This window comes from Lithobates pipiens, unplaced genomic scaffold, assembly GCF_037356315.1.
Source record: "Lithobates pipiens isolate NorthernLeopardFrog02 unplaced genomic scaffold, aLitPip1_a1.2 Scaffold_19, whole genome shotgun sequence".
Taxonomy (NCBI): Eukaryota; Metazoa; Chordata; class Amphibia; order Anura; family Ranidae; genus Lithobates; species Lithobates pipiens.
Window position 1 is genome coordinate 79,330,395 of NW_027507764.1, and position 14,085 is coordinate 79,344,479.

The following is a 14,085-nucleotide window of genomic DNA, read 5'->3' on the forward strand; positions in this document are numbered from 1 at the left end:
CAACGCATGCTTGGAAGCATTGAACTTAATTTTCTCGGCTCGCCGTAGTGTTGTACGTCACTGCGTTCTTGACCGTCGAAAGTTCAGAGAACTTTTATGTGACCGTGTGTATGCAATCCAAACTTGAGCGGAATTCTGTCGGAAAAACCATCCAAGTTTTTTCAGACGGAAAATCCGCTTGTGTGTACAGGGCATAACAGTAGTGAGCCTCAGGAGTGGTAGGGTTAAAGAATATCTAAACCCAAGAACAAAAATGTAATATAGTGAAGCTTACCAATTCTTTCCAGAATAAGAAAATTTTCTGCCAGTACATAAATATATGTGTTGATTGGTAAGCTAAAAATGTCAATGTTATCAAATTTGAACTACAGCTCCCCTTTTCAATTTCAATCGATTTTTATTGAAAAAATGTAAAGATGCAAAACATGGTATATGAAAACTTTTTGATATCGTCAAGAAGATAGACAGCTAGAACACAGCTCCTCCTTTTCTATGCAATGGAGAGTGGGAGGTGTTTCAAGTTCAAATCAGAAAAGTAGAAAAGACAACACTGCTCCTCCATAAGTACAGTGCAATGAGTAAACATTGTCACCCTAGGCCTGGAATGTATGTTACTGGTGACAGGTAAGGTGCAATTTATTACATGTTTGATTTTGAGTTTGGATGCACTTTGGCTGCTTTGTTTCCAAGACATTGGACCATATATGGGCTCTGTAGTTTCTGAATACTTTATATCTATTTTTGAAAGCCTTTTAATACATTCACTCATTGTGATTCAAGCTCTTCTGCTTTTAATATTGTCTTGTGTATTCTGGCAGCTCTATGTAAAAAATAAAGTCATTTTCTTCAAAACTCAGGGGGAGCCTATTAATGCAGAATAAATCAATTTCAGAGCCAACATTTTGGTCCACAATGAGAAACCTTTTTTATGTTGCTTTGGAAATGCATTTTTCACCGTATTTATCAGCTGAATGCTCTGTAAATAAGCAATGTGACATGACAGTGAGTCTTGTACTGTAATAACTGCATGTCTCCAGTGGATCGAGCAAAACAATGTGAGCTTGATTATCTCCATTCTCCCTGGGGAGTAAGGGTCTTCATGTCAATGTGGGGAAAGCTACAAGTCTGCTTTAATGCAGGAAAAACAGCAGGGAGGCAACAGACAGAGAGGACTGGGTGTTTGTAAGTGCGGATACAGTTTCATACATGATTACTTTATTTGAAAGAAAGGCGAATGTTATGTGTCTCTGGATACCAAACAAAAGATGATAATAGCAAACTGAATAAGCACCCAGTAGATGAATTTGCTTCCTTTGTAACATACGCAACAAAGCACTAAAAGGAAACCTGTCAGATATATAGATTTGTCCAAACTTCATTAGTACCTTCTTGTGCCTTCAAGCACCTTTGACAACCCTTAAGTTTCACTGTTGTGTTCCTGGAGAGCAGGGCCCCCATGGGGGGGGGGGGGGCAGCCCATACAAATGTAGGGGGCATCCCGTGGGGCCCAGGGTTCAAGTTGGCACCTCCCCTTTGTTTAACACTGATAAGCAACTAGTCCTGACTCCCGCTGTTGATACCAATTCCACTGGCTTCTGAGTACCAGCCTTCCGCTAGTCGTCACTGTAAAAATTACTGGTTGCTAGGACTGCCTAGCATACTAGTGAATTACCCGCCTCCCAGCTTACCCCTTCTGTCCTGGAATTGGGATTCTGGTGAGGAGGACCCTCAGATAGTTGTCCCGGTGCAGGAGATCTGGTAACCTCAGAGGAGTGATGCCCGGTGGAGAGGAGAGACAGGCACTGCTGAAGTAGGAATGACTGTGAGTGCTGAGCAAGGCTTGAAGGTTTGCTGTGATTGTCTCTTTGCTGGATGAGGATGTCTCTTTGTGGGATTGAGATGTTTATTTGCTGGATTGGGCAATCTCATTGCTGAACATATGGAGCTGTCTCTTTGCTGAATATATGGGAATGTCTCATTGTCTCATTGGTGGATTGGGCTGTCTATTGGCTTGATTGGGATGTCTGTTTTCTGGATTGGGATGTCTCTTTGCTGAATATATGGTGATGTCTCTTTGCTGGATTGGGATGTCTCTTAGCTGGTTCGGGATGTCTCTTTGCTAATAATATGGGGCTATCTCTTTGCTGAATATATGGGGATGTCTCTTTGATGGATTGGGCTGTCTCTATGCGGAATATATGGGGATGTCGCTTTGCTGAATTGGGATGTCTCTTTGCTGGACTGGGATGTCTCTCTGCTAAATATATGGGAGTGTCTCTTTGCTGAATATATGGGGATGTCTTTTTGCTAAATATATGGGGATGTCTCTTTGCTGGATTGGACTGTCTCTTTGCTGAATATATAGGGATGTCTCATTGGTGGATTAAGCTGTCTGTTTGCTATATGGGGATGTGTCTTTGCTGAATTGGGATGTCTCTTTTCTGGATAAATGGGGATATCTCTTCTGGAGCAGGCTGTATCTGTGTGACATGTATGGGGATGTCTCTTTGTTGAATATATGGGGATGTCTCTTTGCTTGATTAGGATGTCTCTTTGCTGGAATGGACAGTCTCTTTGCTAAATGCATAGGGCTGCCTCTTTGCTGAATACTGTATATGGGGATGCCTCTTTGCTGATTTGGGATGTCTTTTTGCTGGATTGGGATGTCTCTCTGCTGAACATATGGGGCTGTCTCTTTGCTGAATATATGGGGACTGTTTCTTATTATTATTCAGATTTCTCTTTGCTGGATTGAGATGTCTCCTTGCTGGATTGGGATGTCTGTTTGCTGCTTTGGGCAATCTCTTTACTGAATATATGGAGCTGTCTCTTTGCTGGATTGGTCTCGTTGAAAAGGTTGCACAGTTAGTATTAGTGTAGGGCTCTGCTCAAAAGTGTCCACCCTGTCATTGTGGCAGGCTTCATATTGGCCAAAATATAATCCCTTACTGTTAAATCTTGAAAGCACTGATGACTTGAATTCACTTATCATTTTCATATGTTAAGTGGTAAGAGTATAAAAATAAAAGTGGGTGCGCTAAAGGACTTGGTTGGATGGCCAGTGGGCAAATTCGGTGGGACAGCCAGTGGGAGGAATTTGGGGAATGTTGGTGGTCAGACTCAGGGTGGCCCAGACCTAAAGCTGTATAAGAGGCCCCAAATATTCTGATGGCTGCTTTGCTGGGGAGCTCTTCTGTCAGTGTGTTGTTTGCTGTCCAGTTTGGAGCTAAGTCTGCCCCTCCAACAGGCATAGACACACACTAGGTTTTGAACTTTCCCTTTAAGTTTAGGTGGCCTGTAGGCAGTCTGCTGTCTCCATTGCAGGTGGCGCTCAACCTGAGTCACTGGGGCAGTGATCCGATTGGATGATGGCTGCCCATGTGACTCTGGTGGCCATGTTAGGTGTGACAGAGTCTATTAAACCCTGGCCTTTGGGTTTGATGTTCATTCCTGTGTGGGTAGTGTTGCGACAGATCATCCATCTGTGAAGGAAGGTATTAGCAGCAGGAAAAGATTCCACATGATTAGGGAAAGCTTAGGGCTTGCAATCTCCTTGGACATCTTCCCAATTGGGTATGAGATAACCAGGCCGCATTTTGCCTCTCAAGAAAGACTCTGTCAGTTCGGCTTATAACTGCTCTACAACATGCTGTTGGCATTCATGATTTCTCCTGGTTAGGTCTTCTCCCTCTGGCTTGTTGAAAAACAGTTTTGCCCTTACTACAATACAAATTCTACTAATCGCACCTGGACTGTGTGTGTTATTACTGCCGCACCATGCTGCACTCATGCACAGGCCAGGTTGCAAGATAATCAGAACCTTATGGACAGGTTACAGATGGGATTCAGAGGCCCTCTTTGGTACAAAGATAATTTAGAAGACGCTTGCGCCTTACAAGTATTGTTAGTTTAGACAACTTTGTGGGCTGGTGTAGTTTTACTCCATCCAGGAGGTGGCACCTTTCCACTGTGTAGATGAAGCCGAGACTCAGAGGAATATTGTTCCTCTGCAGCCTCTATAGGAGTCACAGGGAGAGCAGCTGCCTGATTGGTCGCTGTGATACCTGGTGACCTTTGACAGCCATCTTAGGCGGGGCAGGCTTAATATATAGGGGACCCTGCCAGGGTTTGGCCACATTTGGAACTGGAAATGTTAGGGACAGGTATATGCTTGCTAGGAAGAAAGATATAGTGTTAGAGTAGGTTTCCTTAAAGAGGAACTGTAATCTGCTCACATAATTTGTAATAAAAGCATCTTTGCATTCTTAAGCTTCCTTCCAACCTCTTTGTGTATTATTTTAAATATACTGTGGTTCTGTGCTTGCCAAATATGCTGCAGAAATCTTCCTTCACTAAGTCTGGCTGCAGCCATTTTAACTGTAGGCAGCTGAAGCTGCTGCCTGTTCACTTCCTGGGTTTACACAGACACACAGATACACACCTCCAGCTCTGCAGCCCTGCAGCTCCCATTGGCCCTCTTATGACTCACCCCCCCCCCCCTTCCTGGCAAACTCTCACATGAGAGAGGGCTGTGCATGATATCATAAGCCTAGGCCAATGACCAGAAAATAAATAGGAAGTGGGCTGTATAAGATATTTACTGAGAGAAAAAAATGTTTTACTATCCAAAGTTAAAACAATGGGCAGAGGATTTAATAGATGGAAAGTTGAAAAAATGACTGAAGGTCCACTTTAATGAGGAGGATAGCATAGGGATACTGCTACATATTCCTCAAGTCACTGGTCACAGGAATGACTGTCACAACCTTCTGATAGCCTCTAAGAGCCCTTTCACACTACCGAGCCAATAGCGTCGGCGGTAAGACAGCGCTATTTTTCGCAGCGTTTTACTGTCAGATTTGCAGCACATTTCGGCTGCTAGCGGGACGCTTTTACCCCTCGCTAGAGGCCGAGAAAGGGTTAAACCCGCCTGAAATAGCAGCGTTTTGCTGGCGGTAATGCAGCGCTGCCCCGTTGATTTCAATGGGGAGCAGCAGTGGAGGAGCGGTAAACACACCGCTCCTTCACCGCCCCAAAGAAGCTGCTGGCAGGACTTTTCCTGACGTCCTGCCAGCGCACCGCTCCGGTGAAAAATCCCTCGGGGCTTTCACACTGGAATGAATGGTGCAGCAGTTTGAGGGAGGATTGCAGTCGCTATTTCTAACGATATAGTGCCTGCAAAACGCCCACGGTGTGAAAGGGCTCTAATAGCCACAAGCTTAGCCTTGCCATTCTACCAGTTAGTCACCCCTCCAGCAGATGCCACTCTGGGTAAACCTTGTCTATATTGTGCCTTACTTTGAGCCTGTCAGATTCTTTCTTGCATACCTGTGTTGATGCCAAGTGACATATAGCGATTCCCTGCTTACGTTATGCTGCCACATGTGCCATTAATCCCTGGACTATCACACTGACTGGAACTGTACTATGTCAGAGAGGAGTAATCATCATACCTGGGTTACTACAACTATTACTGCAACTGTTCCTACAACTGTTACTGGCACTGTTACTTCAAGTGTTACTACTGTAAGCGATAATACCAGTAATACCAATTTGCCATACTACTTTTTGAAATACAAAAATGTATACCTCTTATGCCGCGTACACACGACCGACTTTCTGGTAGACTAGGTCCGACGCTCTTCCCAAGGCACTTTCGGCGGAGTTCTGACGGACCTTCAAACGGACTTGCCCACACATGAACAAACTAAATCCGTTTGAAAGTCTGTTTGTTTTGAACGTGACAACGTAAAACAGGACTAAAAAAGGAACTTCAATAGCCAGTAGCCAATATCTTCCCTTCCATCGTATTTGGTCCGTCGGACCAGCATACAGACGAACGGTTTTCCCGATAGGAATTTAGTCCATCGGACAGATTTGAAACAGATTGATTTTTTTATGTGAAAAACGATCGGATTTGCTCACACACGATTGGACCTAGTCTGCCGGAAAGTCCGGTCGTGTGTAAGCGGCATTGCTGGTCTCTGTGTGCATGCTCTCATTGTATAGGGTACCTCAGCTCCTGGCTCCAACCACTCATTGGTAAAACTGGCGGATACTTTAGATTCCCATAAACATTGAAATGTCCATCACTTGATTCTGTCCATTTTCACCTGATTGAGCAGCAATCCCCCTGTCTGTGCGAAACAGATGGCTGCTAAATTCCCTTGACCAACTAATAGTCAAAGGGGTTAAAAACCTCAGACATAAAATATGAACAAAGCTCATCCTTCTATACTGTATACTTCCAAAGGACTGAGTGTGATTTCTATCTGCTTCCTTATTTCTCTGCTCTCTGCAGGAGCCACTTCTGACAGTTTTCCCTAACTCCAAGAAATGAAAAGATGACATGGGAGGGAGCTCCAGCACACAGCTTGTGGTTGATATCCTCAGCTCTGCATTATTTGTGTGTGCTGTGTGGAGGGGGTTGTGTCCCTTTCCTGCAATCAGGTCTCAGAGCTCTCCTAGTAGTGTGTAACTGGAGATCCCTGCTCTCTGCTGCTATAGCAGAGAAACAAATCATTTGATATGTGTGATTTCAGGAAGATCGATGCTTCTGTATACTTCAGGGTTATAACAAAATTACACAAATAAGAATATCATTGTAAAGTCCAATGGACAGGGAACACTAATACTTGAAAACACAACAAACTATTCACTGTTTATTTTTATAGTATAATTGTACGTTTAGGAAAAATAAAAGTCAATAACATAAAGAAGCCATAAATGTGCAGAAAAGAAACTGAATTATTGGCTCATTTATGTTTTCATGGAATTTTTAAAATGGGCCTTGCAGTAAAAGGCAAGATCTCATCTGCTCATTTAGAAAATCTACATGTAAGTTAGATTTATACTTAATACTCAGGCTGGGTTCACACATATGCAAATTGGATGCGGGTTTCCCTGTATCTAATTTGCATGACAGGCGAGTGTGACCGGCTCTCAAAGGAGCTGGTTTAAACCCTTTCCGGACCGCCGCCTGACGATATACGTCCTTATTTTGTGGAGGAATATAGTTGTTATAGCTAGCTGCCATAACCCCAGTATCCTCTGGTTTGGCTGGCGGTCCACTACAAGATAAAAGTGGTTTCTATGGTGGATTTGCTGCAAGATCACTTTTATCGGCAGTGGCAGAGGGCCCTCCGCTGCGGTGGAGATGATCGGGTCCTCTCTGTGGCTGGGCATGGCGGGAGATGGCCCCCAACCATCTCCATGACATTGCAGGGCAGAAGCGACATCAAAATGTCACTTCTGACCATAGCTTTTAAAGGGCCATGTTTTTTAATTCTTTATTTAAATTACAATTTTTTTTTTTATTATTGTATTTCAGTGTAAATATGATATCTGAGGACTTTTTGACCCCAGATCTCATATTTAAGAGGTCCTGTCATGCTTTTTTTCTATTACAAGGGATGTTTACATTCCTTGTAATAGGAATAAAAGTGACAGAATTTTTTTTTAAACAGTGTAAAAATAAAGAATAAAAGGTAAAATAAATATTTTAAACACGCACCGTCCCGTCGTGCTTGCGCGCAGAAGCGAACGCATAGGTAAGTAGCACCCGCATATGAAAACGATGTTGAAACCACACTTAGGTATCGCCGTGATCGATAGAGTGAGAGCTATAATTCTACCTCTAGACCTCCTCTGTAACTCAAAACATGCAACTTGTAGAATTTTTTAAACGTCGCCTATGGAGATTTTTATGGGTAAAAGGTTGTCGCCTTTCCACGAGCAGGTGCAATTTTGAAGCGTGACATATTGGGTATCAATTTACTCAACATAACATTATCTTTCAAAATATATATATATATAAAAAAAATGGGCTCACTTTACTGTTGTCTTATTTTTTAATTAAAAAAATGTATTTTTTTCCAAAAAAAGTGCACTTGTAAGACCGCTGCACAAATACGGTGTGACAGAAAATATTGCAATGACTGCCATTTTATTCTCTAGGGTGTTAGAAAAAAAATTATAATGTTTAGGGGTTCTAAGTAATTTTCTAGCAAAAAAAAAATGTTTTTAACTTGTAAACAACACCTAAAAAAGAGGCTCTGTTCTTAAGTGGTTAAACAGGTCCAGGGCAGCCGCGGTCCACATTGAAAAAGGGTCCTGTGCGTCTTCTGGTATGATTCAGCTGTGAATTCAGGCATACATTTGGACCTGTTTCGCACCTGAACTGGTGAATAGGGATACACCAGACTTCAGGCATGAACACGCGGCTGCATATGTGTTAACCCAGCCTTATATTGCTTTCAGCACTGATCAGTGTATTCTGGCAGTGGAGAAGTCCCACTGTCAGAATATTATAGCGCATTGAGGAAGATTCTCCTATCCACCTTGTATGTGTGGATGGGAAATTCATTCTTTTTTTGTTCAGTCAGCTGGTTGATAAAACATACAATCCATCTATGGTCAGCTTAACTTTTTTTCTTCACAGGTACATTTTACACCTACTACTAGTAGATGATTTGTAAAAGGGGAGAGGCTCGGATAATGTAACTGCAAAGTCTGCTTGTGTACAGCTTGGCCTTGAACATCTACTTTGTTTGTTTTTTTGTCTTGAGTTTATCAGATCAAAAATTTTTTTTTAAATAACTTAGAGATAACTTCCTGTCCAATGTTCATACTGAAGAAAATATTGATTTCTTTCACCCGATATGGCAGCTGACTTTGAGCAATTAGTAAGTGCACTTAAACGCTTGATCTCTGGAAGGTTTACCCCCTTCATGACCATAGCATTTTTGCTATTCAGCACTGTGCTACTTTAACTGGCGACCGCGCAGTCATGCAACACTGTATGCAAATGACATGTTTAGCTTTTTTTCCCCCAACGCAAATAGAGCTTTCTTTTGGTGCTATTCAACCACTTGACCACTGGGCACTTAAACACCCTTAATAACCAGACCAATTTTCAGCTTTCAGTGCTCTCACATTTTGAATGACAATTACTCAGTCATGCAACACTGTACCCATATGAAATTTTTGCCCTTTCTTTCACACAAATAGAGCTTTCTTTTGGTGGTATTTAATCACTGCTGGGTTTTTTATTTTTTGTGCTATAAAAGAAAAAAGACCAAAAATTCTGTAAAAAAAATGATTTTTTTCTTCGTTTCTGTTATAAAATTTAGCAGATTAGTAATTTTTCTTCATAAATTTTGGCCAAAATTTATACTACTACATATCTTTGGTAAAAATAAGTACAAATTGGTGGATATTATTTGTTTTTTGTGAAAGTTATAGTCCACAGGGTTTTGTTGTTCCATGATTGTTGACTCAGGGGGGTGTAGTAGTAATCAGCCTGGGTATGCCCAATAGGCTGTAAGTTGTTTTACGTTTTATTTGCAAATCAATAAAAACAATAAAAAAAAAAAAAAAAAAAGTTATAGTCCACAAGCTATGGTGCCAATATCTGAAAATTGATCACACCTGAAGGACTGACGGCCTATCTCATTTCTTGAGACCCTAACATGCCAGAAAAGTACAAATACCCCCCAAATGACCCCTTTTTGGAAAGGAGAAATTTCAAGGTATTTAGTAAGAGGCATGGTGATGTTTTTGAAGTTGACATTTTTTCCTACAATTCTTTGCAAAATCAATATTTTTTTTCCCTTTTCTTTTCTTCACAAAATTGTCATATTATGAGGTTATTTCTCACACACAGCATATGCATACCACAAATTACACCCCAAAACACATTCTGCTATTACTCCCGAGTATGGCGATACCACATGTGTGAGACTTTTACACAGCCTGGCCACATACAGAGGCCCAACATGCAGGAAGCACCATCAGGCGTTCTGGAGCACCCAGGCCAATTCTGACATTTCTCCCCTACATGTAAAAATCATCATTTATTTGCTAAAAAATTACATAGAACCCCAAAACATTATATATTTTTTTTAGCAAAGACCCTAGAGAATACAATGGTGGTCGTTGCAACTTTTTAGCATGCACGGTATTTGCGTAGCAATTTTTCGAACGTGTTTAAAAACAAAACAAAACAACTTTGTGCTTAAAAAAAACAAAACTGTAATGTTAGCCCAATGTTTTTGCATAATGTGACAGATGAAGTTAAGCCGAGTAAATAGATACCTAACATGTCACCCTTCAAAATTGCACACGCTCGTGGAATGGCGCCAAAACGTCGCTACTTAAAAATCCCCATAGGCGACGCTTGAAATTTTTTTACTGGTTACATGTTTTGAGTTACAGAGGAGGTCTAGGGCCAAAATTATTGCTCTCGCTCTAACGTTCGCAGCGATACCTCACATGTGTGGTTTGAACACCGTTTTCATATGTGGGCGGGACTTACATATGCGTTTGCTTCTGCATGCGAGCTCATGGGGACAGGGGCGCTTTAAATTTTTTTTTTTTTTGTTTTGTTCATTTTACTTTATTTATTTTAGTTTGACATTTTTTTCCCCGAAAATAAATTTTTTGATCACTTTTAGTCCTATTACAAGGAATGTAAACATCCCTTGTAATAGGAATAGGCATGACAGGTCCTCTTTACAGTGAGATATGGGGTCAATAAGACCTCGCATCTCACCTCTAGGCTGGGAAGCCTGAAAAAATAAATAAATAATAAAAAACAAATGCAGGGTATTGCAGAGTATTGGCAGGGTATTGGGTATTGCAGAGTATTGGCAGGGTATGGCAGGGTATTGCAGAGTATTGGCAGGGTATTGGAAGAGTATTGGCAGAGTATTGGGTATTGCAGGGTATTGCAGAGTATTGGCGGGTATTGCACAGTATTGGCGGGTATTGCAGAGTATTGGCAGGGTATTGCAGAATATTGGCAGGGTATTGGGTATTGCAGAGTATTGGCAGGGAATTGAGGGGTTAAATTTCGGTGAGCAGCGATGTGGGCACTGCAGATGCAGCCCACAGCGCTGCTGACACCGATCTCTTCTCCCTCCGCTGTACCGATCGGTACAGAGAGGGGAGGGAGGAACAATTTGACGGAGTGATCATGTGGTAAACGTCCTGTGGACCTGGCGGTCACGGATGCTCTCGAGTGCGCGCCCCAGGGAGCGCGCGAGAGCAGAATTCTGGGAGGCCGTTAATTAACGGCCTCTCAGAGTTAAACAACCGCCCTGAAGCCGTTAATCGGCTATGGGCCGGTTGTTAAGTGGTTAATTACAACTTTTTATTTTTAATTATATAAATGAAAAAATACTTTTTTCAAAAAACCCCAATATTTTCTACTTTCTGTTATAAAACATATCCAGTAATAAAAAAAAATGTAGACCAAAATGTTTCATGCTAAATCATTCTAAGTGTATATTATTTGGTTTGTGTGAAAGTTATAGTGTCTGCAAATGATGGTATGTTTACTGGAATTTACTCAGCTATGACGCTATACTGGTAATGGCGGTGATCAGCGACTTATAGTGGGACAGTGATAGTGTGGTGGGCAATCTGGCGCTAACAGACCCTCACTGGAAGGTAGACTAATTGACACTGACATAAATAGCCGCACTAATACTAGTGATCAGTTATAATACTTTACTAGAGATGGGAAGGCCTGGAAAAATGGGAGAAAAAACGTTTTTCTTTTTCAAAGCTGTTTTTGTTTTCTTCCGGAAAAAAAAGAAATATGGAATATGTTTTTATTTACAATGATAAATACTATATCTAGGACTTGGTATTCAAACTATATAACATGAAGACCTTAAAAAAAAGATTCTGAGACTTTATGTAAAGTATTAAATCATTGCACATTCTCTCACCTGAAGACAAGCAAATCCCAGAATACAATTCAAGTAACACTGTACTCCTCAATGCAATTCTGCTATTAGGGGGAACTGCAGGGGAAAGGCTCCAGTTTCCTTGTGGGCTCCATCTTGTACCTTCTACAGTTGGGTGATTGTTGGGATACAGTGGATGATAATTCCTGTTCTCTCAGGCCTTAATTGAAAGGTAAAAGGGTCAATTTGTCTGACAAATCAGTTTATCTTGTTTAACCTTTAAATTGTTCCTATTAATGTTCTCCACATTCACAGCATAATGTTTAACTATAGTTTGGTCAGTAATTTGTTTTTTCTCTTCCACCTCTCAGTAAAAAAGGTGAGCCCAACATCTTGAGTTTGGAAAAAATGTCCTAAGTGCATTTTCTGCTGAGAGCGAAGTTGCAAGTTGCAAATATTGTGAGAAGAAATATTATTTTCCTAAGGCTACAAGGATCACAAACCACATCCCGGCATGCCAGCAGTGCCCTAAAGACAATGAAAAATACTTTATTGAATGAAATTGCGAGTAGCTTTTCCCTTCAGAGCTTTCATTCCAGAAACGCTCTTTCTGCTGCTTCTGGATCATCACAAAGTGTTTCTTCACCAGCAGCATCTTCAAGTATGTAAGTATTATAAACCACTGCCTGATAAAAATACACAATCCCTTCATTTATAGAGAAAATTACACCTGAAAATCAGGAGAACATTCATCAAGCTCCTAACTTAACCTCACCTATACACACATTAGCATCTCATTATCCGATCCTTTACCAAGTTTAGGACAGATGACCTAGTGTACCACATAATATGAGTTTCCAACCTATTTTACAATCTCTCTTTTGATTCTAGCACATATAGTCATTGTTTACCATTGTTACTTTTTAATTTCCTTTCTTGGAAACCATCCTTGTCCAGTCCTGGTCTGCCTTAACCACCTCAGCTCCCACCAGTGATACCCCTATGGGGTTATTCTGATTCATGTTGACACATTGCTACTGCATAGGTACAGATAATGTAAGTACTTTTTGAGAATGGTTTTGGGGGGGTTTATCCTAGGCAATATTACTTCCAATTACTTTATTTTAAACTCCTCCTTTCCGTGACAGGGTCAGACCTTACAGATATTCTTGTTACTATTATATTACAGCATTCAGTTTTCCATGTGCATGCTCCTGAAGAGTGGATGAATCCACGAAATGCATAGAGCTACTATATGCCATGTTTAATGCCAACTATATGTTTTACTTATTCAATGATCACTTGTAACATGTGATTTGTATTTTTAGTGGTCAATTGTTATTGCTGTATGTTTATCCATTGAATGGAATATATTGGTTTTCTTGGTGTACTCATAATTACCCTCATGCAACTTACCACTGATTTTCCAATAAATTTAAATGTTTTACACCTGCCTGCTTCATTTAAAGTCCCAACCCCCAGTCATCCTGTTTGTTTCAATTAGATAGGGATGGAGGCAACTGACCTTACCCAGTCACCGCCTCATTTAAAGTCCCAACGTTCTCTTTTTCTTCTTGTTATTCCATTGCAATAAAAATATAGAATTTAAAAAGCAAGTTTAGTTTATTTACAGCAAGCTGTACTTTTATTTTAAGCATAATACTTTTATAGTCACTGCATTTCACGTACCCAATGTAACAAGATGACTTTAAATTTGTAAAACTATTCCACACTTTATTTTTTCTGAAAAAAACATGGAACTAAATTTTTTTTCCCATGGCTTCAAAACTTTCGGTAATTTTACATCTCTATAATGTACACTGACACTATACTAATGGCACTAGCTGGGAAGGGGTTAACATCTAGGGGTAATCAAGGGGTTAACGGCGTGCCTAATAAGTGCAATGTGTATAATATATGCTACTTTTACTGACAGATCTAGCTATTTTTCTCCCTGTTTTGTAGGGAGAAGAAACAGCCATATCGTTGATCTGTGTACAGAGTCCTGTGTGTTTCTAAACATATGACTCTTTGCTGTGATTGGCTACAGCCAATCAGCAGGTCTCAGCCATAAATCATTGACTGAGACCTACTGACCAAATTCTGCCATAGCCAGTGACAGTTTGAGTTAGCAGGAGGAACGCTGTATGTGATCCAGCCTGCCTGTAAATGTACTGTGGGCGGGCAAGAACTGGATACCAAAGATTTCTGTATGACAGCGCAAACAAGTTCCTTCATCTTTCCTGACTAAAGCAGCCCATAGATGATTCATTATTTTTCATTCAACCAGCAGGTTCCCCTATCCAGACATTTGAGTTGAATGCAGGAATCCTCTTGCTGTGCCTTTGTATTCTGACAGTAGGGAGACTTCCCTACTAGAATACACTGATCC